The 27,919-nt window shown below is 36.7% G+C and overlaps 1 protein-coding gene across 3 annotated transcripts in view; it reads right to left on the reverse strand.

Moving 5' to 3' along the window:
- SOX6 (SRY-box transcription factor 6) overlaps positions 1-27,919 on the reverse strand; it is a 370,312-nt gene that overhangs the window by 305,010 nt on the left and 37,383 nt on the right. For all 3 annotated transcript variants that reach the window (XM_041481269.1, XM_041481271.1, XM_041481268.1), the window contains exon 2: positions 14,337-14,407. The gene's annotated coding sequence lies outside the window, so the exon portion shown is untranslated. The remainder of the gene's footprint in view (positions 1-14,336; positions 14,408-27,919) is intronic.

Raw genomic sequence — 27,919 nt, forward strand, 5'->3', positions numbered from 1 at the left:
CTTTTAATAATAACCAAACCTTATGCAGAAACCTTAGAGCAGCCTTCCAGTATCTAAATGGGGGCTACAAGAAAGGCAGCTAGGGAGATTTTACAGGGGCACGTAGTGATAGAACACAGAGGAATGACTTTAAACTGAAATAGGAGAGGTGTAGATTAGATACTAAGGAGAAATTTCACTATGAGGCTGGTGAGGCACTGGAACAGGTTGCTCCAGAAGCTGTGGATGGCTCCATGCCTGGCAGTGTTCAAGGCGAGGTTGAATGAGCTCTGAGCAACCTGGTCTAGTGGGAGGTGTCCCTACCCACGGCAGGGGGTTGGAATGAAATGATCTTTAAGGTTCCTTCCAACCCAGGCCATTCTGTGATTTGAATACCTCAAAGTATAAGCAGGTTGACTCAAACTCTAAAAGGGGAACAGCACAGAAGGCCCTGAATGCCAGTTTGTTTTTGTAGGACTACCAACATGGGTGGATCAGACAGTTAAAAAGAATGGATTGCATCATGGAGCTCCTGAAACAATGAATGACCAGAACCAAACAGAAAGCAGGAGTAAAAAGGAATCCTTATGTTTGCATCAAGAGCCATGAACAATTCAAGGGCACAGTCAGGTACAAGACATGTAAAATAAACTCATGTCGAAATATCAGGAGAGAATTTCAATGCTGTTGGGTCAGGAATTTTTTTCCAGCTGAGACAGAAGGGCAGAAGGTGAATGATGGCGTTTACATTTATAAAAAAATGAACCTTGTGATCTTTGTTGCTGTATTAAACAGAAACTATAGTAACTTCTCTGAGAAATCTTTTTGTGTTAGAACTCTGTGGATTAATAGGATGCCCAAACTAATCTAGGAGTCTAGAAACAGGACTAAGTGGATATTCTCAAAAGACTGTGTTTCAATAGACCTCTCATGCTCTGGAGCTTGGATAGGAATATAATGACTACTCCACTTCATCATCTAATATCTGTTAAAGACATTTAAATACTTCCTTAGTAATATTACTTCCTCCGGTTACAACAACTGCAGACTGAGACGTCCTGGGAAAATATTCTCTTATCTATAGAGCCTCTGTTTTTCTGTTACTATGAAACTTCTGTCCTTCATTAACATTCAAATCACCTTCTTTCTCTGCAGCTGGTGGAGAGGCACTTCACTTTTTTGTCCTAGCAGCGATATAGCAGAACCTTTAACCAAGAACAGGATGTGTCTGAGATCACCTTTAGAGTTTAAAGTTTGTAAACTCTTAGGTTTTTTAGAATCTTGACGGCAAAACAGAGAAACGGTCCAGGAAATAGCTGTAATTTGGAATCATCCTTTTCTTTCTTTTCTCCCTGTTTTTAGAACTGTTGTTTCAAATAAACTGGCCTTAAACACTGCATAAGGGGCTATTCCAGGAGGTTGTTCTGGTGAGACATGTATTTGCTTTCTTTGAAAAAAAAGTCTCAAAAAAATGCTGCTTTCCCTAACACCAGATAACCTCGCCCTTCCACTCACAAAAATACCAAAAATTGTAAACCTACACCTTTGAAGAGAGAAAGAACACTTTAGGACAGCAGAATTCAACACTTCTTTCACCTTTGTTAGGCTTAGAAAGAGTTTTGCAAATAGACTTTTGCAACACTACCAAAGAAATCTTGGGTCAAATTTGGCAGAGAAACTAGAAAGCGAGGTTCACTCAGCTGTGATCTAGTTTTCAGTGCAAAGAGCTAAAGACTAAAACTGTTCCCTTTAGTAATATCACTTACACCTTTCCTGGTCAGAATTACATATTTGTAACATATTTCAGTGACTTTTCATATGCATTACTGGAAGGGTAAAAATACCTATTTTAATGGTGCTAGCCAATTATTTGGGAACTCCCATCCTGAAGGTTAAACACCAGTTCTCAAAATTTTTGAGTATTATCAACAATGAATATTAAATTACAAAGACAAAGTTTAATATATTTACTATAAATACCATTTTCCACAAAATACAATTTTAGTTTGCAGTTGGATAAAACACAGAATATTTCTAGATCTTGGAACTTATACTACTTATATCTATGTTCTGTCACCAGTCCATTTTAATTTAATAAGTTAACCCTTAACTGCCAATTCTTTTTTTAACTGCAAAAAAAATCTATTTTATTCTGTTTAGTTTGTAATATTGCATTTTTTCACTATAGTCATTAATGGTAATATTGTGATTATATTAACAATGAATGGTCAATTACTTTTTACATCCCTGCTGTTTTTCAGTTTGTAGAATTAGTGCAACTGGTTAACTTGTTTTGGCGTTCACTTAGTTATATAGTTCCTACTTGGGAGTAAAACAAAAACTTTAATTGAATCAGAGACAATAATTTTTTTTTTTTGAAAAACCTTAGTTTTCTTTTTGATATGTTTCTGTTAGATTATGAATTCGTTTGTCATAGTCTCAAAATTTATTAAGGCTCTAATGTAATTAACTTACAAAATATGACCTAAAAACAAATTTTAAAACCTATCACATTTTGAAAGAAATAACATGAAACTACTTCATTCAAGGTAGTGAAAGCATTTCTTTGATGAACACTAAATGCTCTATTGTGCTAGATGGGAACTGCATGACCATATCTTACACCAAAAAAACCCAAATTTTATCCTGTAGCTATATAGCCACAATATTATTTAAAATTATGATTGGCTGAAGGGGATATTTTTACAACTGAAGCCTAATCTGAAAACAAGCCTTTGGCACATAGTTATTGAAAAATGCTAAAAAGGGAAGGAAAATGTATAATTCCTATAATAAGTAGAACATGGAGAACCATGTACCATTTAAAAGCAGTAAGATATTTCCTAGTGAGTGTGGGTAGCTTGAGAGTTATTAACATGTCAGTAGTTTAAAATTGCCCCTACTGAAAGATAATACAAGTAGTAGTAGTTGTTACTACAACTACTGTATTTATAATTGTAATAATTGAAAGCAGTGTTACAGCCATTTGTGGCTAATCCCTCTTTTGGGCACCAAAATTTGCCATCCCTTCTATGATTATAGTTTAAAAAAACCCCATTAAATTATTAAAGAGTAAGAAAGGAAACAAAGGTGAAATGAGCTGCTCATAGCCATAAAACCAGGAACAAAAACCACAGGTCAACCTGCCTGGACACAAACACTGAATGACCTTGAAGGGTTTGCATTTTCTCAGCTCATGAAAACTTATGAAAATATCCTCTCTCTGCACCCAAACTGGAATGAATCTGAACAGCCTCCAAGAAGAATGTCTAGGAAAAATATATCAGAGCATGGTACTTACCCCAGAGACTGGAGACTAGCACTAACTCTCAAGGAGAAACAAGTGCATGGAAGCTGATCCCTCCCATCTTCACCCAGTTACACCACCAAATTAGCCTCCCTTCCATTTGCAGGTGCTGCTCCCCTGAATGCTAATGCTGATCACATGTGCTTACAAGGCAAAGAAAAATCCCCTAAATTTCATTGGGCTGGACAGAGCAGTATTTCAAGAAGCAGCTGTTGTTGGTAGCGTTCAAGTTTATTGGCAATCCTTATAAAACTACCCCCAAAACACATACTGTATCTGATCTCATGTTAAGAAGGCTTTTCTCTAAAGAGTATTGAATCACTTTAATGTAGATTCTAATGCTGCCTTACTCCGCTTTCAAGGTAGCCAGTAAATTCAGCTTTACTACAGTACTATAAAGATGTGAAAGAACTGTAACAGCATCTAAAAATGAGCTGTTGCCACTATACTGTTCAGTTTAGAAAACTCTAAACAGAATACTGATGAAAAATGTTAATGATAGTTTGCTGAGTTGCCAAGAGAAATGAGACAATTCACTACATTTTTCTTATAAAATGTAAATTATAACATCCTAAAGAATCTGCCACAGCTCCAAGAAGGACTAAAAGGAAGATCTAAACAATTTTTTAACAAGAGCTATCCAGCAGCCATACCTACCTAATCAGTATAATCACAGCAAAAACCTCAGTATTCACAGGATTTTAACTCCTGCAAAGTCCTGTCTATTGCAATGAAGGACCTCAAAGTATTTACAGCACTTTGCTGAACTAAGGCCATAATCATGTATGTATTATACACCTCTGAGCAGTTTGCCTTAGATCACTAATACAGTCTCAATAGACTGGATAAGTAGGAAAATTCAAAGTACTCTAATAGTGTCAGGGGAAGTTTAGGTTGTCCATCAGGAAAAGGTTGTTTTCCTGATTTCCAGAGGGTGTCTGGGCACTGGGACAGCTCTCCAGGGCAGTGGTCACAGCACCAACCTGCCAGAGCTCAAGAAGCATTTGGACAATGCTCTCAGGCACAGGCATTTAACCAAGAACAGGATGAGATTTGTGGGTGTGATTTCTCTTGTGCAGGGCCAGGAGTGGGACTCATTGATCCTTGTAGGTCCTTTCCACTCAGGATATTCTATGATTCTCTGTGAAATGTCAGAAATGCCCCCTGAGCCTGTGATCCTTTAGCTTTGAGACAGTGGCTTGTCTCCTTTATCACACCCATGTCTCTGACCCTGAGACTGAAAATGAATACTGTCTTTCTTCAGTGGTGATAATGAAATTATTTTACAGCCCCAGCCCTTCCCCAGACTCTGTAAACTAATTCCATGGTGTGACCTCAGTCCTACAACTCACACATGGCACAGAAGGTACAGAGAAAAGGCAGAAAGGAGAGGCACTGTATCCCCTGGCATCTCTGCGTGGCAGCTGGTGAGACAAAACAAAAAAAAAATCAGATCACTGCCTAGAGAGTCTATTGGCAACTCTCAGTTGCATCTGGGAACAATGACCCATCAAAGCTAACTACGCATTGTTAATATCCCTACCTAATCCAGGCAATGGGAAAGAAAAGTACAGAGTGCCCTAGCAAATGCTACAACCTTCCAACTCATTCACATCTTCATTTTCCTTGGTCTGGAAAGGACATAAACAACCATTATAGCAGCAGTGTCCCCAGTGCTGCCATTAACATCATCTGGGGCCAGGCTGGGGGTGAGGGTGCATTCACTGCTGCCAGAAGGTGTTTATTCCATATTCTCACAAAATACAGAGAAGCCAAGGAGGCTCTATTTCGTGCTTCCACCTCACTGGTCTAGGAAGAAATTAATGTGGTGCAGAACTTGCCTACAGTGATATACTTGGATCTGGGAAACAAGTTTCTGAGGGCTGGATTATGATTTTCGGGATGCAGAATTTTTGAGCTATTGGGTTCTAAGCCTGCACAGTCTTAAGCTTGCAGCTATTGGCATGTTTGACATTTTAAACTATGAAATACCAACCTATTTTGAAATTGTCCAAATCATTAGTTGTGGAATTTTCCTAGCACTTCATGAATACCACTGTTAATTGGGCAATTAACTCGAAACTACAGAATATGCTGTGATGGCATGATATGATATAAGCCATGTAAAAGAAGGAACAGCCAAGCAACTCAGTATGTTGAAAGATATTAATGAAGTGGCAAAATCTGCCAGAAAAATAATAATGGGTGATTTTAACTACCCCAATATTAACTGGTTGAATAACACATCTGTACATGGTTTGGAGAAGCAGCTTATTGATACTATAAATGGCTTCTTTTTGGAGCAGCTCCTTCTGGAGCACAGAGGAGGAGGAGTTCCACTCAGTTATTAATTTGTGTGTGTGTTTGTGTAGAAAGCAAGCATGGGTGTTCTGCTAAACAACAATGGCCATGGGACAATGAGCTTGAATCTGGATGATGAAGTATTTCAAATGGTAACCAAATAGTTAATGGCAGGTGGGTGGGTGAGGAAAAACCCATGAACAACAGACATCTCGAAGGGATGGCTGTTTTGGAGGAATGAAGGAGTTTATTCACACACAGAAACAAAACACCAGAATTAAAAAGAGAAGGGAGGAAAATATTAAAAAAAAAAAAAGGCTAGGTTAGCATGTTTCTGGGGTGAACTACAAGAATCTGTGAGGTCAAAAAACAACTTTCTTTGAATGTGTGAACTCTGCCTAAATGTTTAAAAAGGTGCACAATACTGATTATTGTTATAACTTACAGCTCAATGTTGCATAATATGAAACAAAACCATAATGCAAATGGTGGCAATCAGAATGTATAAATTCCGTTTAAAAAAATTACAGGAAGAGAAATTGTTATTTTTCCATAATTACATCATTATTCAAGTTGACCTGCAAGGAGGACTCATATATGTTATCTAATGTACAAAGCTGGAATCTGGAGTGAGAGCACACAGGTCTTACAACAGTTTTGAGGAATTTAGCAAAAAAGAGAATTGAATGTGTGTGGTTATGCTTCCCTCATCATCCTCTAAAAGTTACAAGTAATGTGCATAGAAAAACATCTTTAAAAAGAAGTCATGAAAAACCAAGCAACAGAAAAAATATACACAGACATGATGATGGTAATAGTGAACTCCCAGGTGGGATTGTTTAGGAATGGGGCTGCAAAGAATGAGAAATGCAGTTTGTTTGTTTCTTTATCACATTTCAAGACCCAAGAACATATTAGGTTCCCATTATGAAACAGAAAAACTTGGAGTGGACAGCAACCAATATTTGATATTTCTCTGGTAAATATACCAGAGTCTGCATCAAGCAAATCTTTGAGCAAAGAATTCTTTTCAACACAAGTCTATTTACCAACACAGATATACTTTCAGGCTTTAGTGAACACAGTTTGCAAGGGTGGGTTGCTATCTTAATGTACAATCAATTAAAAAGCCAATAACCTGTCAATGTTAAAAAGTTGCCCAAGCAAGATGGGATCAGAGAGCTCTTTAGTGGATGTAGGGCATGGGGGAGATTCAATATGGTTGTAGGGTAAATGGCTTTTCAAAAATTAATATTATAATCTGTATCTTGATTTGGAGGAGAAAATGTTCCATAAAATTAAGAGATTCTAACAATACTTTAAAAATATTGGGTGCAAAGTGCAAAGACACTGCAAAGTGACATGAAACCTTGTGTTGACAAATAAGAGTTTGCATCTTAGAAAGAATAACTTCAGCTATTTATATTCAGGGCTGGATTTTACACAAACTATAATCACTTGATGAAGATGGAACAAAGAAACCCAATGTCAAGAGTACAAACAAACCCAAAAGACATACAAAGAAAAGAGAAAATGTCGTATTTTAAGCAAATTGATAGTGTGTGTTCTGTTAAGGTAGGGTCTCTAGTCTAAAATTTATCTCAGAAATACAGGTGAAGCAAGAATGAATTAATGGACATCACAGAATGTTTTAGTAAATCAGGTTAATTCTGGAACATTTTCACTTGTCTCTGAAAGGCAAAGGGCTGCCTGATGTGATGTTCATAAAAGTGTTGCTGAAATAGAGTCAAGAATTAATATTCTACACTCTGAAGTCAACCACGTTTCTGATCCCCTGTGTCTGCTGTAGTAACACCTCCCAAGCTTTAGGTAACCAATTTTGAGGGGGTAACTTTTACTTCATTTTCACCTTACTATGCTTGGCTTCAGATTCCTGATCTTTACTCTGATCATTTCAGCAGATCTAACTGTAGTTGCGTCATACCAGCGACCAATTCTTTTTTAAAAAACTGTTACATTCCAAACTAGTAAAGCAATATAGAAAAGATATGCTAAAGTAGGAATTTCCTACACACAGCCAGTTTGCCAGCTCCTCTTCACTCTGATGCCCTAAAAGACTTTAGGTCTTCTGCAAGACCAAGTGTCAGTGCCTGAAAACAGCAACTTTGAGTGAAGTTTTACACTTTGTGAACTCTTTCATTGGGAAAGGCTGAAGTGAGTGATAAAACTGATGTAACCTGCTTTGTTTTAGCTTTGGAGAATTGGATTAATTACTCCCTGGAGCTTTTTGCATCCTGCAGGGAGCATCTTTGAGACCAAATTTCAGAGCCACGATTATATTTACACAATTAAGTGTAGCCTTTGAATATTTTATGATGCACACTACTGAATCCATCACATGGCATGTATTAAGAACAGAAGCTGCTCCCACTTACTTCAAATTGATTTTGTTCAATGTCTTGTTAATGTAGACACACAAAAATATCAATTCCTCATCACTGTGCATGAACTTAAAATACTAAAAGTAAAAAATTAAGATTTTCAAATTATTTGTATTTTAGCTATTAATTAAAGCATTACCAAGAAGGAAAAAAATATGGATTTTTTTAATGCACTTATTTTTAAAACTGACCTTTTTATTTTATCTTATCTTTAATACCTTAAAGTAACATTTTTAATGTGGGCTTCACTTTGATCAGCACTTTTTAATTAACTTAAGAAATGTGAGTGTTTTACAGCACAGGCTTTATCAATTTTTTTTATTTAGCTATTAACACTTATGTTTTACCTTCAGCAGACCATTATCAGATTCCTATCAAGTCAGGCTTTGGTATATACCAAAGATCTTGATACATCTAGCAAGCAGTTAACCTCTTACCCTGCTCTCTCTTGTAACTGTGATTATGATGAATGAGTGGTTAGTTCTAGGCAATTCTGTTTTATGTCAATAAATGAATCAAACAGCCATTGGTATATGGGCATTAGGAAGACAGAGAGAAAATGAAGCTGTCTGGGGACGCTTTATAACCCTCTCCTTTGTAAGTAATATGATTTGAAAAGTTAATGCTGACATCAACTGTTGGTATTGTTCATCTCTACTGTAGAATAAGACATTCTTTGTCTTATTTACGTAAAATGAGAAATACTGTATATAATGTATTACTCACAGCATGGCTTAGAGAAAATTCTCTTTACAGCTTTCCTGAGATGCTGCGTTGTAGTTAATAAATTACCAGAAATTTGGGGGTTGTGATGAACAACCATTTCTTCCAGAAATATTTTGTCTCTGTAAATGCCAATCCCTTGCTGAAAACCTGTCCAGGTATGAATTTGTGCAAGTGCTTTCCTTCTGCATTCTTAATTTGGCTTCTTGACAGAAATCCTTCCTATTCCACTCTCCCAGCTTCAACAGCATATAGAATTCTTTGGATGAGGATTTGCATTTTCTTGCTTAGCACTTTTGCAAGGGAGTTTTTAGACAGCAGATGGATGTAGTGCATTGCACGGATCTCATCCAGCACACATATGGAGCAGCAGCAGAGCAAGGAAGCCCCGCTTACATACAGAGCATGACAGCCCTTTGAAAAAGCATTTCTAGCAGCAGCTTCACTCAATGGTTCAAGTTTCATCAGAAAGTAAGCAAAGAAACACGTGTGGCCCCTGTCTTTGTGCAATGTGTCAGGAGCTGGTTGGATGGTGCTCTTGCCCACACTGGTGTCCTCGTTCCAGTAACTGCTAAAGAGTCTTATAGCCTGAAACCCCTTGGGTTTATGTGAATTAAAACTGTTATTTTGTGTATTTTCTCTTGTGCCATACATTTCATTCCTGATAAAGGACTGAAGGAGATTTCTGTGCTACACTAAATATCAAACTCCCAAAAGTAGCTTAAGTGCACTATTTGTTTATTATAAGAAAAACTGCCAGCAATTAATACAATGCTTTCACAAGTATTTTGTGTACCTATTTATTTGTTTACTTATTACCAAGAAACAGCCTGCATGGTCAGCAGAGGAGCAGCCAAAATAGTGTCTGCTGCACTCGGAAGGTAAAGGGGAACTCAGATAGGAGCAGGTTTCTGTGCCAGCATCAGGCAACAGACTTGCCTTCTATTAGAACAAGAAGTCCCTAGGTGACCTCCCACAACCAAACAGCTTGGGATAAAATCACACAGGGGAGTCCATCAGACATCCCAGTTGGAAGCACAGGCTGGAGAGAGAACTTCAGATACTGGAAAACAAATGGAACTTTTGGTATTTCAGCTCTGTCCTGTTCTTAGCAAAGGGGTGGCTCAGCCACCTTTCCCTCCCCTTGAGTCCTTTCCCCACACCTCCCTCTCTTCAGGTACAGCTACAAAGCTCCAGATGAATGCAACAATGCATCTATCAGATCCTCACTCACCAGGTTTTAGCTAAGCACAAAGAAATACTTTTCCCACTTCCATTTTCTTTCTACTCAACTTACTGTCTCTTAAGAACATCTAAAATATGTACATTTAGGAAATTATTCTCAGACCAAAAAAAATTCTCCAAGGCAGGTGTCTTCTTTTTATTTATTTACACCACATGTTATATACTGGAAATTTGCTGCTTCCTAGAAAATCTGTGTGTTGCAACCTTACACAAAAACAGCAAGATAGGGTTCCACCAGAAATCTATTTTATATTCACCATTTACAAAATAAACCCAGAAAAACAGAGCTTTGAATTGCTGAGGCCTTTAAATGATTGTTCAACCAGATTATTTTACATTAGCCTGTCCCAATGTCAGCTGGAAAGGATGCAGAAGAGGATGAAGGCCTCTGGTACCTGCAGCACACTCATGCCAAAAAGAGTATGGATGCTGCAGCAGCAGAGATTCTAGTTAGGCATCACTGTGCTATCTTAATAGGAACTTTGAAACACTCAGCTCTTTATAGAAAGAGATATGTGATAAGCTGGCTCCTTGACCAAAATGCTGATTAACACCCTGTCCTGTGAAGAGAAAAATGGAGATCAATTTCTGAGACTTGTGTTCAGTATATTGTTTTTGTGGAAAGTAGGGAGCATACATTTTACCAAATATATTAACTGTAATTAAATATATAAAATATATTATTTATATATATATATATAAAAATATATCAAATATATAAAAACTGTAATTCAGTAGAACATCACATGCTATCAATTAAAACCATAAGGTAATAGTACCAAAAACATATGTCTTCACTTGCTCCAAATAAGCTGTGCTTTCTTTGACTTTGTTATACAAATATTCACAATTAAATAATTTGCTCCTTTTAAATAAACTGGTACAAATACAAAGCACAAATGTGTTTGGTCAGATGCTCCATGTTGTAAATAGAAACAGTCCAAATTAAACAAAAAAAAAAAAAGTATAAATGTTGCCTTAAAAATAAGATTGGGGAAAAATATCAAATATTGAGTTTGAAGCAAAGCATGCTTCTGTAAATATGCTGATTAGAGTAAGTGTTTGAAAAGATAAAATTTACCTACCCACAATGTCAGTTTTGTTGTGTCATAATGTGTGTGCATGTGTGTGTTCCCTAAGTGTTTCTGGTTCTGTTCTGAAACCTTCTTAAAATAAAAAATCATGTTGTTCATTTTCAAAGAAATTTTATTTATTCCCAAATACAATTACATTTTTTTTGCCATTCTTTCAACACAGGTTTTTCACTATAGAGCTCAAGATACTGAAGTTTCATGGGCTTTAACAACCCTCATTTCAGGTTTTATTTTTTCTCACTCTGTCAGTGTTTTCACGTTGTAGCCAAGCCACAATAAAATGTTTATACAGAAACTGAACTGCTAGAAACAAGATGTATCTAATTGCTGATGTACAAGGAAAATTAGGTTTAAATGCTGTGTTATTAAATGATATTTATTTTGCCATTTATATCTTTAAATAACTATTGCAGTTTACTACTGGACAAACTTACTTGAGAAGAACAATTAAATAAATTAAACCACGTTAAAACCACATTCTTGAAAAAAGGTAACCTTTAGTTAGGACAATTACTCTGTGGGCATAAAACAAAAGCACAAATGTCACATTTTCCATGAAATTTACTTTTGTATGAATCATCAATCCTGTTTTCCCCTGAACAAAACTAGCCAAATATGACCAAAAAATCCCAAAGTTGCCTGAACTGGATGATCCAAGTAATTACATGTTACAGCAGAATGCATCTATGACAAAACTTTCAAAAATTTGAGGAAAAAGTTATTATAGCCCCTGGTTGAAATAGCTTTGGTACAGACCTATAGCAGCATTTAGCTGATCTTGCTATATTCCCATATAAAAATATGCAGAGTTTCAAAGATCAATCTTCCCAGCACTGATCTGCACTCCTTCCCTTTGGAGTACAGATCAAACAAACATGCCACGAAAACATGCCCAAATATTACAGCATAACATGAAAAAGGTGTACACTTCTCATTAGCATTTTTTAAATACTGCTTATAATTTATTCTCAAAACCCCTTATACAAGCAAACTTCTTGTCTTCCAAGCCAACCCCCAAAGCTCCCACCTCCTCCTGTTTGTTCAGCCTCAGGACCCTGAGTCCATCAGCTTCCATGGTCAGCTCACATGCATAAGTATTTGCAGAAATCAAGTCTTTAAATGGAAAAGCCTGTCCTATTTGTCTATCAGTCTCATTTTGACATTGTGCATAGTCCTGTTGCTGCATAATAAGAATCTGTATCTGCCTAACTCACACAGAGAATATTTGTAAGTTTGGAGAGGTACAATAGAGATGACTTAAGAAGATCTAAGCCTGTATTACTGCAGAAGCTGTACTTCAATGCTTTTCTCAGTATGTGAAAAACACAGGGCTGAATCCATCAGCTGTACCTCCTACATTTCATTTTATTTTCAGTTTATGTGAACTTAAGGTTAGCATATGTTTCTAGATATATGGTGCTAAACACTAGAATGAGTCACTTAAGCAGAGAAGAACAGTCAGCACAGCGTTGGCTTCTCCCAGCATTCATGTCACTGTGACTGAGGTCTGGGTTGCAGAGGACACCAGTGACAGGCCAGGCTGTGGCTCATCCTTTCATGCAGCCATCACCTCAGCTTCGATGCTCAGGCTGCTGAACAGGTCCCAGCTCTCATGGCCAAAATCTGTCAGGTGTCTGAGCTGTGCTAAGAGCCTCCCCTGCAGCAGCCAGCGTGCAGGGGCGTGACCAAAGCAGCCCAGACCACTCTGCAAGTTTAGATACTTACTGGATTGACCTAAACACAAGGATGGTTTTCAAAGTGCTTTTTTATGTCACTTTTCTTTACTGCAGATCTTTTTTTATGTCAGTCAAGAAAAGCAGGACTCAGACCAGCAGCCCAAAATATAATTACTAAAGCCTTTTTTATGTTTGTAATACTACATGAACATGAACTGAACAGTACTTACAACTTCTCACCCAATTAGCTTGATACACAAAAATTTCACCATGAAACTACCACTGAATTTACTCTTTGGAAATATTCCTTTTCTTTGGAAAGTGTGCACTGTATTGAGGTATAAAGAGCTACTCTTTGTATAGATTAATATATTACTATTTCTGTTTATGAAAAAGAAAAATTAAGAAAAGAAACTGATTCCTTAAAAAAATAAACAGTAGCAAAGCCAGAAAGAACACAAATCCATCACTCTCAATTCAGTAATCACTTTATATTGCCTTCTCAGAGCTATTTTTCAATGGTAATACTTGGTTTTAAACTGTTTATCTTATTTGATAATATTTTCTTTATCTCTGACTGAGAATGTTCATTAAAAAAAATGCTGACCTGTAAATGAAGCAAAATGCAAATAGAATAGCAAAACCATATGTGAAAATGAACATTTGTAAAGAGGAAGGGTTAGTACAAATTGAACGCATTTCCATATTGAGAGGAGGACCAGCCATATTTCTTCCCTGATGAATGCAGTTTTGTGAACATCTTTTCCCACAAATGATTGAACAAATATTTATTCATAAACTATATTTGTGACTTAAGAGAACAAGCTGCATAGATTGGTTTTATTTACACTACATCATACGTGAGGTATTGCAATAATTTATATCATGTCAAGTCTAGGGCCCATTAGATTTTCCCTATTATACTTGACTAAAAAAACCATCCAAAACAGCAATTCTGAAAGCTTTCTATTTGTTTCATTAATAACTATCTTCCTCCTGATCCTCTCCTCTGGCTTTCCCTTTCTCAAAGCATTTCTGTTTAGGTGTAGCCCCATTTGATGTATCTCAGCTTGGGCATACTGTCAAACATGTTCCTGAGCTGTGGCCTCAATAACCATGGTTTTGTTGAAACCATAAAGGCCAGATTTCTCTAAGAGATATAAAAATGTATTCCTAGTTCAGCAGATGCTGGTCATCCTAGTGTTTCCTCAGTAACACCCCACAGCACTTCCCCTAAAAGTCCTATCTGTTTGAGTTCTTTTCTAGAAATGATTTTCATTGCAAAAACACGATCCAGTTAGCAAGTGCCACCATTGATGTGTTGGTGTAAGCTGTTCTCCCATCATTGTTATTATTACAGAAACCAAAATAAAGCTTGAAATAATAATATTTACTATTAATTCAGTATATGTAGCTCCTCTGACTAGCAGAAGCATAAGTTTGTAGCAGAAAAAATCTACCAAAAGTTTAAAAGTAGTGAGGTCAAATTCTTGCTAAATGAACATGCTAAAACTGTAACACAACAGTGACATTTCAAAATTTCTTCCATTCCCCATGTCAAAAGAATAGTAGAAAGATGCACATAACAGGGAAAAGAATAAATACTTACAAATACACAAGAAAATCAGCCCCAGCTCCCAGAAATCACTGGTAAGTTGCTTTTGAATTCATGAAACTGACCTGAAAATATAAAAGGAAAAAAAAAAAAAAAGTTGAAACAAAAGAAAGCCCAGAACTGATAAATGTTACCTTTTTATTGTTATAAAATAGTTACGATTTTTAACCATGAACCAAATGAAACAGAACACAAGACTGTTGTCACACTTTCAGCCAAGTAATTTATACAGAATTTGTTTCCAGGAAGCCAATACCAAGAGAAACAATTATTTCATTGTTCTGCATCTCACACCATAGCAACCCAGTCCATTATGGCTTCTAAGAACTGTCATAAATGCAAGCATGGTTATCTTTTAATAAAGAAAATAGCTGTGAGGGGGTTTCTGGCTTGGAGATTTTTCTTTTTTTATGTTCTCAAGTGTTACAGAACACTTATTACTTTTTCTTTTTTTTTTTTAATTTAAGTAGTTTGTTAACAGCATTTTGCAGCTTACCTGGTGTAAAATTATTGTTTAGGTCATTTAATTGGAACCCATCTAAGGCAAAACTTATACAAAGAAGAAAGACTAACGATTTTGTTCTCTTATGGTCTAGATTCCAGTTAGAAGCTTAGCCTAAGTACAATGCAGTCACTATAAGGCATGATTAAATCCAACATTCTTTTTCCTGCATACCCCTCAGTTCTAGTTGGAAAGGTAACAGATGCAACTCAAACCCACAGAGCTCGCCTTATAAAATTCTTTAACTAGCACAATGACTCACTTTATGCCTCTAAATATCCATGGTTTCCTCTCTCCAGAACCCCCATGCATTAGAAGGTAGTTCAGTAGTTTATTTTTATTGTTTGGTCTACATACAGCACATTTTTAGTTCTTAGCAAAACAAAGAAACTTTGTTGCACAGCCCTTGTTTTCTTTCCAAAATGTGAGGATGGATATGGGTAGCATTAAACTGAAAATAGTAATGGAGCCTGGGCAACTAGTTTAGGTCAAAACCTTTTTGTTCTCTGGGAGCTATCTGATTAATTTGCAGTTCATAAAACAGTGGGTGTAAGCTCAGTTTAAAAACATGTAACTATATTTAAAGATGAAATTGTCATTTTTCTTAGCCCCCAGTAATCTTTAAGAAACACCTTCCCACAACATTTCTGTATCCTAAAGTGCACCAGCCAGTACTGCACAGTGCCTAGAGACAAGGAGAGAATACCAAACTTATCTTGATGCAGAATATCCTCCTTATTTCATACACCCACCCTGAAGTGCATATTATTCATTCCAACCAAGCCCTCCCCCATCCTGAAAGTACACATTTAATTGTCTTCTCTCCTGTAATACCAACAGAGAGTCAACAAATCTCATTTGCTCTATCAATGCAGTGTTGTTATTATATATTTTAAAAGCAAGTCTGAATCTCATTATCAGCTGATTTATGCCATTAGTGTGCTTTGGAGCCACCAATTAAACAAGGACAGTGGTTCATAAGGTCAGAGTTAATTAATCTGAAAGTATAAATGCACTTTAATGCACACCACCTCATGTTGAGAATTTAGGAACAAAGCACCAAACCTTTATTCTGGGCAAGCAATTGGGGGGAAAGGTTAAACATACAAAATTTTAAACTCAGCTTTAGCACTCCGGTAGACTACCAGGGAAAAAGTTCTGTTTGGTAAAAAATCCTGCAGAACAATAGGTATGTGAAGCCTTAATTCCTACAGCAACAGTGCAAGTGAGGAAGAAGGCAGAAGAGGGCTAGCTGGGCCCAGTGATCCCGAGCCAAGGAAGGCTTGTTGCTCAGATAACACCTCAGAACTGTGAATCAGCTGTAGGCTTATCCATTATGGAGCTGGGCAGGGTGGGGGAAAACAGCCCAGCCCCGAAGAGCCCAGTCTGTTCAAAATGGGCTCATCAGAGCTGAGGTGTCCGTTGCACTCAGCAGCCTGTACAAAACCAACTTTTCCTTCAACCACTTTGCCCTAGGAAATTTAATAAAACAGCGCAGTCCAGGAAGGGTTCAGTAATACCCATGGTCTACCAAGACAAGCAGAGTGCAAAGAAAATGCTGAAAACAGGTTAATCTACCAGAAACAGTTATTCACAGTAACATTTCAAGTATGAGGCATCTAGAGTTTACATGGAAGAAAATATCTTATTCTTACTGCCTGGACTCATTTTACCTTGCACAGCTCCCTGCACAAAAGAAAGAAAAAATAGCTAACACACAGACACATGAACCATATGACCTAATTAGACTGAGAGCTTGCTAACTAATTTTTCTTCTCTTACACCTGTATTCCTCTATTCTATAGCTGTCATCACTTTTATTATTTTTAGATGTCCAAGTACTTTTTCTTAAACTGAAAATAAACTCCATTTTCTTATCCACATAGAAAAGAAGAAAAGAAAAGAAAGAAAAGTTTCTGTCCATCAAATACTAACATCACAACATGAATAAAAAATTATCCTATTAGCTCAAACCATTTTCACCTAAGAAGTCTTGAGTTGAACTCCAGGTGACCACACAGGTGAAGATCTGTTGCATAAACATATACAAGGAAAAAATTTTCTTTAAAGTATTCTGCAGTTTTAATTGGTACAAATCGCACCAGATATTTCACTCAGATATTTTGCAGTTGAAATGCTTTCAAAACATTCTGAATGCCTGCAATTTTTGCATGTTTAGAAGATTGCTACCATCCTCATTAAAGACTTGCTCTCCCAATGTCACTATGAAAGGGGGGCAAAATAGCTGTAAGAGCAACTTAGACTCTGACTTCAGGCAGCTTTGCTAAGAGTTAGTAAAGGTAACCACTTCTCATTGACCTAAGAATAATACATAGTCATCCAACAATTTAACAGAATCCTTCAAAATAACTCAGTTTTCAAACAGCTAAGCCTTGGCTTGTCCTGCAAGCACGTATTGACACCAGCACTGGACATAAAACGGATTATGAACATCACTAAATGACAGTAGGACCCTGTTTACCCTGTGAGTTATGAACCAAAGAAAATTCCATAAAAAGACAAATATCAGTTACAAAATAGTCATCTTTTCACCTAGTCAGCTCTTAATAATTCCCATAGGTCTCAGTCTTCAGAAAAAAAGTTAATCAGTTTTGGAAAGCAGGAAAAAAATCCTATTTAAAAAATCTTTAATTAAAATATTCTGATTCTTCTAAGATAGAGCATCTACAGGTAGCCTGTATTTTCTTTGCACAGTCACCAATGAGCATGAAGGAAGCCTGGAAGTAAAAAATGGAAGCAGTCATTTAGTAAAAAGCATGGCATCATGTTATATCATTTGAGAATGTGGCCTATCATTGTGGGCTGCTGAGACTAAAATATGTATCATTTAAAAACTGTTAAAAAACTATTTTCAGAATTATAGCATAATGTGAAATGAGAAAAAGGAATAATATAGAAATGAAACTACACATTTAGGGCCTGAATCACATAGCAATTTCACACCCTTAAATGTGCAATATTTCACAATTAAAGTATCATTAATGACATATAAGTGTCTAGACACAATCACAAAAATGAAGGAGGCAGTAGGCTGATTGTAAGGAAAACCTTTCAACTGGATTTCTAAAAATCTTCCTTCATTCAGGTAAAGGACACTTTCTCAAGATGGTTCAATGAAAAATGTTGTACTTACAGAATATTCTTCATACGTGATCATTTTGAAATAGGAAAGCAAACGTAGTAATTAACCATTACCAGCATATTCCTGCTAGCTTCCCTTTGTTTCACTCCTGTTCAAACACTCAAGGATTGTATTTTATTGCCTTTGCTGGCTTCTTTCTCAAAATCTCTGCCCTTCGTCATTCTATGCATAGCACAAAAGAAAAAAAAAAAAAAAAACCTCAAACCAATAAGCAAACAAAAAACCAAAAAAACCCAACCAAATCAAAACCAAAGTAACTACAACATTGTTTCCCTATCACTTTGCATTTTACAAGAGTCCCTCTGCATTGATCTTCATTTGGAATTTTGTACTCCCTAACAGAGATTGCAGTCAAGTGATCCATCAAAAAAGGAGTCAGAGCACACCATCATTTTAAAACACACATTGCATCACAGGGAGGTAAGAGCCACACCACAGGGCGCACAGTGTAAAAATTGCTCTCCAAAGCTCTGTACTCCATTGCTGCTTTTGTTACAGATTTTCTGCTCAGCCTTCAGCAGAAGTTGCTTTGTGCTTCCCAGCTCCTTATACACAAAAAGGAGCTAGTATTTCTTCCCTCTGTAGCAGTGGTGCTTTACAATTCTACACCCCAGAAGCTGTGACGTCATCATTACAGAAAAGAGGCTCAAAAGAAGTATCTAAACAGGCTTCATCTCCACAGTTCTGCAGGGAGATATGAGCTCACTCAGCCCACACTTGGAGATGACTGGCCACAAACCCACTCTAATCCAGTTTAGCTCTGGTTAGCACTTACGTAAACTACACGACTTCCAGTTTAGAGCAACCTCACATCTGCCTACAAAAAACATGTCAACAAACACATACAGTGATGGTGTTTCTGTAAACTACCTCTTAAAAAAGGGAACCCCATAAACATCACCACTTTTGCCAAACTCCACAGACAGTGGTTCCCTGTCTTTCCCAAAAGGGTGTCACTCGGTAGTGGCACTTTACCTGGCAGTGTTACATTGTATAACTGGCTATAAAAGCTCCTTATCATCTCTGCTTTAACAAATAATTTTGTTATTGTGTAAATGTCTTCAACAGACAATTCAGGAAGGTTTCTCTGCTGTGTGCTTGCAGGGCTGTAAAGCATCCAATGATTATAGGACATGAGCACAGAATACAAAATATATGTGTTATCACTTCATAACGTAGCATCAGCTGAAGCCTAAAAAGGATTTTCATGGGAAAAAAAAAAGTATTGCATATCTCCAACAACTAATTTAAATGCATTATTACACCTACCACTAAAATTACACTTGAAAACACCAAAAACATCTAATTCACCGTGCAGATGAAAGCAATACCTAAATATGCATTTATTGCTTCATATAAAAGGCAGGGTGCTAGCATTCCAGATCTGATAAGCTCTGTGTGCATACTTTCGAGCAGATAAGAACCACAAGACATACACCACGCTGCGTGGAAGGCCGAAGGGAGAGGAGGAACTCCAGTTATAACTCATCGGCTGCAGACAGCACAAGCCTCCTCTGTTGCCCGGGGAAAGGTGGTAAACGCTGCTGGCTGCCTGCTCCCACATCAAGGGACTCAAATTTCCCTGGAGTTCCTGCACCAGCCCACTGCCACTCACACAGTGTGCTGGGACACAAAAAGTACCTCTGAACTCCCGGTGAGCTGCACGGCCTTTTCACAACCACAGGCCAGGGCGTTCCTGATCAATGGGGCTGGATTAAAGGAAACAGAGCAAGCTCTCACAACAGGCCTGCTTCTCTAGCATTTCATGGGCCCATCCGTGTGCTGAAGGCACTGCCAGGTCAATGAAGCCCTGACTGAAAAGTTACAGCATTACAAGCCCCAAGAAGTATGAGCAGGATTCCAAACATAAGAAGCCCTTGCTGTTAGGAGGATGGTGCTGTTGGAAAGATGTAACAAGTACAGAGAGAGCTCTACAGCAGATCCAAACTGCAGCTCCAGTGTTACCCTCTACACCTGGAGAAGTCGTGGGCTGCAGAGGATGTGGCTTGGAAGTGACACGAGGGTCACTCTGCAGAGAGTCACTCTGGTCACACCCCTGTGGAAATCAGGCCCGTGGGCTGCACAGGCTTGGAAGTGACACGAGGGTCACTCTGCAGAGAGTCACTCTGGTCACACCCCTGTGGAAATCAGGCAAAGACCAAAAGGGCAGTGTTGGCATTGACCTACATTATCATATTTTGCCTTTTTTTTTTTCCTCTTCTTTCCCTGTCTCTGTCTCTCCCTGGGTCTCAACTATCCTCTCACCATGTGGAATAATATCTTTTTAATCTCTTCCTATGGGTGTACAGGGACTTGCAACAACAGCAGGGTCTCCTGGCATGGCTTTAATAGTCTCATAAGGGTTCTCTGGATGCAACTTTAACACAAAATAATAACATTTTTGTTCACTATATAGCACTATCTTTATGCAACAATACACATACCAGGAGCTGTTAGCTTACCACTTGGATGTAATTTTTCTTTCCAAATTGTACTAAAATTAACAATACTTTCAGGAGTTTTTGGCTCCATTTATCTTTTGAACACATAATGTGTCAGGTTCCCTCCTCTTTCATATGCAGACCAATGTTTAAAATAATTTTGCTGAAGAATGGACTTACTATGTTTAAAAGAGGGTATGCTCTTTCAGCTCAGACATATGACTGAAAAAAACAGTAAAAAGAGTATAAAATATTATTCAAACTGTAATTCACCATGCAGTTGATTCTCTTTAATTAGCTTCATGAGGTCTGGATTGGACTAAACTGAAATTCAGTTACACAACAGAATGGAATTGCATTGATTTGTGATGAAAATCAACTGCTTATATTTACAGGTACCTATTTATCCTTCATTTTTTGGTGTCTATTACCTATATATATTTTTATATTTTATATATAACTGGTGACCTCTTCTGAGCAAAAAGAAAAGGTCTTTCTGGAAAGAAAAATAAAACTTAATTCTGTGACTATATTTTCCTTGCCCAACAAAGTACCAAGTATTATGTAGAGTTCAGAACATGTAGAGTTGAAATTTAGATAACTTGGGAGGCTTTGAGACACTTAACATCCCTCAGTGCCTGATGTTGTCTCACTCAGGCCACACAAAGAGTTTAGGATAAATCTTCATCAGGTTCTTTCACTGCACTTTGACCTAACCACCTACTCAACTGTACTTGTGCTACATTTACCAGATGCAAACTCCTTGGTACAATTTTTTTTTATAGTGTAACACCTACATATGCATAGACAAGGCTTGGAATAGTAACAGGAAACTAAAGCCCTTCAGCAAAGATATATTATATATATATCTATATATATGGGGGGGGGCAGGGGCAGTGGTAATTCTGAAAGCCCAGTATTACTATTTTACAAGAGTTAAAAATGGTAAGATAGCTGAAATGCTTAGCTGATATTTTAGAGATATCAACAATAATACTAGTGCATGGGAATACTTCACCATATTTGAAATTCCAGCATAATTACCCCATATAGCACATGGATTTGAAGTTTCCCTGACAATTGGAGATTCAACCTGCCCTGACTGTGGTGTACTTAAACAACACACACACAAAAAAAAAAAAAAAAAAAAAAAAAAAAAAAAAAAAAAAAAAAAAAAAAAAAAAAAAAAAAAAAAAAAAAAAAAAAAAAAAAAAAAAAAAAAAAAAGATATTGCTGGCTTCAATTAAATTGAAAAAAAAAATAGGAGGAAAACAAAATAGAAAAAGGGAAAAGCGTAAAGGAGATAAGTCAGCTGCACACAAACTATTTTTCTGACACATCTATTTTGTAATATTACAATAGAATTGTGCCATTTGTTCCCATTGAAATGAATATTAATCCGGACATAATATTGGGGTTGTCTGTTGGAGAGTCCCATGTAACTGAAAATAAGAGTTTTCAAAGCTAGCTAAGTAGGACACAAAAATCAATTAGAAGGCCTTAAGAATGTCTGCCTTCAGGTCTACTTCCCTGGATTCCCTGAAGGACAAAACCTCCTTACTACATATCTCAGAGTTTTCTTTCCCTGAAACCCTGAAACATAATAATTATAGCTAAAATCTGTTTTTTCAGTTAGTCGTACACTAACTTCCCCTCTCAGCTCCCAATTTTGAAATTCATTTACCCTGATACTATAATCAGAGAAAAGGAAATCCAGGTGTTCTAATTTTCATTTCACTTTAGAAAAATAAGTAAATAAAATTTCTTTCTTCCAGGATTCATTCAGTTAGGATCCCACCTTACAGGTGCATCTTCTGTGGGAAAACTGTTCCCGAGTATGCGGGCACAGTGCCCCAGCAAGGATATTGCCTTGTATTCTACCCAAAGGACCCTTCTATTTGTGATTATCTACAATTATCAGTCCTGAAGATAATTAACTCTCACCTGCTGGACGAATAGATGACACACAAAAAAAAAAAAAAAATTAATCACATTATCTCATCAAGCCCTCAAAATAAAAACCTTTTGGCCTCCTTTCAGTGTCATCTAAAGGATGACTACTTCATTAGTTAAAAAAGCAAGAAAAAATTGTGCTAATTAAGGAGAGAGTACACCTTGAAACAGAAATTTGCCTTCAATGGTAAAACTATCAGTTTGGTAACATTTTACCTTTTGGAGACTTCAACAGGTGCAGCCCTAGTTTCCTTGGATTTTTCACTTTTGACATCACTGTCAAAATCTGAACTGAGATTTTGACAAATACTTGTTGCCTATCATCTAAAGATTTGGATTTCCTAATTTTTCTGCAAAATTCACCTCTGCAAGACATTTTGAAACCAGAACTATGTTCACCATAGACAGAAATTCTTGCAGGCAACACTGCCCATCAAAAAAATTATATGATGACCCCTTACTCCAATTTATTTTAAGTACAGTCCTGGGTATTGAAGCCAAAGAGGTTAAAATGCTAAAGCTCTACTTTCTATCAGTCCAAAAAGATGAGTGTTTTCTTCATTGCCTGGTTTTTGTACTGTTTATAGGAATCACATATTAGTAAACTCAGAGTCAGAGTTTGCCTACGCTTTAGGACAGAATGTCCCAAGCCACAAATTTAAAGGCAAGTTTGGGGGAAAGGTTGAGTATCTCATGTGCTGAAAATTATTTAGATAGTCACAGCCTCTTTAGACAGTCATATAAAACCATATCTCCAGGCATTTACCAGCATTGCTTGACATCTCTGAGCCCCAGGCTATCTGCGCCTGCCCTCAGCAAGATACTGACAGGCAACAATGAAAAGCTAATGGCTAGAGGTGGTTACTAGGTGTTTTGCATGTGATATTTCAAAAAATGTAGAGTGGAATACTGATCTTACCTTAAAAAAAATAAATTAAAAAAAAAGGATTCGCACTCAAGAAACTGGCAAACCTAAAAGTTTCACCAAATTAACTCATCAGCCTGACAAGTCTCATTACAAGATCTTATCACTGCTTTTGCTAAACAAAAGAAAGGAAGGAAAAAAAGAAAAATATACAGAGAATAACTTATATTTCTCTAAAAAGAAAGTTCTATAGGAAGTACTTCAAATGTGTTTCTGCCTTATGCTATATGAAGCAGGTTCTGCTGTAAAATTTTAGAGTGGTGTTTTATCCATTTTCTTTTTAAAGAACACCAGAGTGAACATTAGAGCAACATCCACCAGAAATCATTAGAGCACAAGTTATAACTAATCCCTGGCAGCCATAAAGTATGTAGGTTGCCTTCTTTTTTTATTCTTTATTATTATTGTAAAATTTTCTAATTCTCTATTTTACTTTAACTCAACACATTTTGCTTCTTTGAGCTAGAAATTTCCCTTTTTCCAGGTGGCCCTGCCCTCTTTTTCTGGCATTTGAACCCTTTGGAATGCAAAGTTAACTACCTATGTATAAGTAAACTTAGAATAAAAATTTCTGGGACATCAAGAAAAGAGAAAATGTTGAAATTTCACATTCAAGAACCAAGATGATGCTCTTCGAAGACTTCTCTGACTTTTAATCCTTATTCTTCTCTTCCTTATTCTCCTTTTTCTTCATTAAATAAACTGTAAAGTGCCAGTTGGAGATCCAATGGTCACATTTACACTAGCAGTTATTTTATTGCTGACTACTCCTTGATTCCAAATAACTTAATCCACTTTTTTCCAGCTAAGGGCATCAGGGTGATGCTGCAGGTCACAGTTATGCCAAGATCCCATTGTTCTCATTGCTGTGTAAATTGCCACAGAGAGACTGAAAAGTCTGCAGTTCTTAGAGGGCAGGGACTTCTTAAAATACCAGCAGACACACTATTCAGTGTGAATAAATATGGTCCCTCAAAGAAATATAGCAAACCCTAGGAATTCCTCCAAATTCACTGGGAAGTGTGGCTATTTTGGGGACACAGGGTTAAAACCCTCCTGTACTTGTTTTATCACAGAACAACAAATATTTTAATGGGTCTGGGATTTTGCCCTTTATTCTTTCATCCCAAAGAGGTAATTAACCTCTTAAAAATTTCTAAAACCTGCCTGAATTATAATTACCTGGCAATTCACTGCAAAGTCAAAAACTACTATTGTAAATCACCACAAGAATATATTTTGCACCTATATAACACTTCCCAAAGAAATTTTCAAGTGCCTTACAAGATAAATATTTGAAAATACTAGAGTTGGATGACATTTTCCTCTGCACAGAGTGCCAACACAAAGTTTGTGGAACTTTCAAGCCATAATTTGAAGACCTAGGAACACACATTTCTAATTCTGGTGTCCTATATAACAAGTCAGCTCCTTGAAAATCAGAGGATAAGATTCTACTTAATGAGATCAGAAACAACAGAATCCCACTCTAAGCCACACAGAGCTGCAAAACTCAGTAAAATACTATTAAAATATTTTAAAAGTTTTAGGTTTAAAAAATTACATTACTCTCAAAAGTCAGATGAATCCTCTGTGTAACCATGCTGACTCTGATTCCAAGATTAACTCACCACAAGTTGCTTAAGTGCACGTACAAAAATTAACAGACAATTATATAAAAAAATTTGCAAGGTGGCTCAGTGCCAACAAGACAATCTCACATCAATCATATATGATACTCTTCTTGATATCTCTCCCTACATGGAGAAGCAGCTGTGCTTGGTAGCAAGTCCCAACAATTTTTAAAACCTGATTCCTGCAGACAAAATAAGACGGTCTGAAAACACAACCAGTTAGGCCCTTCTGGTTTTACTTGCTGTTATGTGGCAGGATAAGTTGCAGGATTCTTACATCCTAGAAAATTGAAATTTTACAGCATTTTGAAGATCCAGTCTTATCCTACAGAAATACTTGCATGGTGTGAGTGATGGCTGTACTTGGTGTCATTAGCTCAAATATTCCTTATCCAAGATATATTTTAACAAACTGACCCTGGAATCCCACTGCAGTCAATGGTGAAACTTTCCATTATTTCAGTGACAATAACAACCAGGGTTTCAGGCAAGGTTAACAGTATTCCTGTGTAAAAACTGGAAGCAAATGCTATCATCACTAGAATTCAGCAAACATGTACAAAATGGAAAAAGAAAAAAAAAATCACACGCAGAACATTTTATCCAAATACACACAAAGCCCTCTGTGATTACAGCACACAAGTTACTGCTATGCTGTTACCAGCCTTGAATGGAAGGTATTAAAATTAAAAGCCAAATTGTACCACTACAGAAACAAATCAATCAACACTTCCAGCTTGAATGGACTTGCTTTATGAAATCAAGCAACATTGCAAGAGTTTAAAAGTGTGCTATGAGATCTGCTATTTAATCTTTTAGTTTCTTTGCTCTAAATGTGGCCTGTCCAAATTCCTCCAATAGGAAAATTTTCTTCAAGAACAGACCACTCTTGAGCCATTTCAGATTAAATGTGGAAAATAAACAACACTGCTATACACCTGAACCCAAAATGTAGGGTATTGATATTGTAGGGGAGTTACACATTAGCAGCACACCATGAAAACTGGGCATGCTGGGAAAATATCAAACTATTCAAACAAAAACAGTATTATTCATAACATAGTTTTTCCACTTTGGAACATAACTTGGCACCCTCTCTATTAGGCCCAGTATTCTGAGCTTCAGATACTCCTACAAAGAAGCTAAGTGGGTTTTATTCAGCTACGTGCGAAGAAATACAGAGTTATTTCTTTTCTGTTTCTTAAAATAACTTGTCCACTCCAATAAAAAGGATGCTACTAGAGAGGTTGATAATTAAGCTTTTGGAGTTTGCCATCCATTAAAACTTGATGATCCCACCCAAAGCGCTTCATCATCAGAACCATCTGGTGCTCTTTCTGCACAATTACCAAAATACAGAACATATTTTGACTTGGCACTTGCATTTGGTAGACACTTTAGTCATTTTATAAGCAACAAGGCAGCATCTTGCCAAAGCACGGCCTCAAAAGGAAATTTCAACACACCAGAATCTGACTTCTATCCTAGGAAGTTCTACCAGGGTAGAAAGAAGGAATGTCTTCACCTCTGGCTAATGTCCTCACCTTCATGTACAAGATACCTCTTACCAAACTCATTCCTCTGTGTTACCTCTCTATGTTGGTTATTCAAAGCATTGTCTAGGCTGTTAGGGGTAAAGTGAATTGCCTCTAGTTTGGAAATCACTTTTTTGGAAGATTCTTGGCTCTGAAATCAAACTAATAATCCACCAGAAATCAAATTATTAGAAGTAAAAGGAACCAAAGGCATTTCACTATGATACTCTGAAAAATACTACCAAGAATATTTCACATTAGACTCTCCCACCACATTTTTTTTCAGTGTCTGCACAAACTGCAATAGTATGAGCACAGCTCTAAATGTAGGAAAGCCTGAAAAACAACAGGAGAACTAGGCAACATGGACTAATCTTGAATGATACTAGACTTCATTTTTGGCTCTTAGTTTCCAAGATTTTCTACAAAAAAGAAAACATGGTGAGAACACGGAACATACTTCCAAAAGTATTAATAAGAGTCTTTTGCAGATTGCCTTTAATTCACTTCTTTTAGTCATCTCTGCCAGAAAAATGTGTATCAGAAGTTGAAAATTTCTGTGCAATAATGATGTTGTTCTCAGCTTTTTCCAGACAGCACCGCTAGCATGAAAAAACAAAAATCAGAGAACTCAATATTGAACACTTCAATTACTCCTAAGAATTCTGAGGATAGGTCTCCATATAATGTCCCTCACCTACAAGCATCCCATAAGCAAGAACACAAAATTATGCAAACCCATTGCAACATATGCAAACTCTAAGGAATTTACTTTATATATTATCCCTGGTGGAAATAAAAGATAAAGTCTTTTCTTTCTCTCAAAGACTTCTGTTTATTGAATATGCAAATTATTAACCTGGTTGGTATCAAAATGGATCAACTGCTCCCAAATTAGTGAAAACATATGAAAAAAACAAGCAAATATACATTTTTAAATAGTGCAGCATAGAAATACATCCCAAATGCCAACTACAAGTTCCAGAGCAAACAAATAAGTGTTGCACTGCATATGGCATGGAAACCACAAAAATATGTATACTAGAAAACACATTATTTCAAATCCAATGGTCATAGCAGAACACAGATTTGCACCCATCAAAGTATTCACACATATAAATTGATAAGCTAAAGAAATAGAAATAACAGCTAAAAGGTGGATAATTGACAGGTAAAAGGATAAAAGATTGAATAGTTTTACACATAGAGAACTGAACAAAAATTTATGAAAAAAAAGTAGTAAGAAAATTATGTAAGAAATTTGGATTGAAATTAAAAAAAGCTATTATTGCAAATAACATTAAGAGGATAGTCCCTCAACAAAACAACATTCTGAAGAAACAAGTGCCATGAAATTATAATAGCAAAATGCAAAAAAAAAGAGATGCATAAAATATGAGCTCACACTAAAATATATATCTGTG

The sequence above is a fragment of the Pyrgilauda ruficollis genome, unplaced genomic scaffold (assembly GCF_017590135.1).
Source record: "Pyrgilauda ruficollis isolate IOZ18807 unplaced genomic scaffold, ASM1759013v1 scaffold55, whole genome shotgun sequence".
Lineage (NCBI taxonomy): Eukaryota > Metazoa > Chordata > Aves > Passeriformes > Passeridae > Pyrgilauda > Pyrgilauda ruficollis.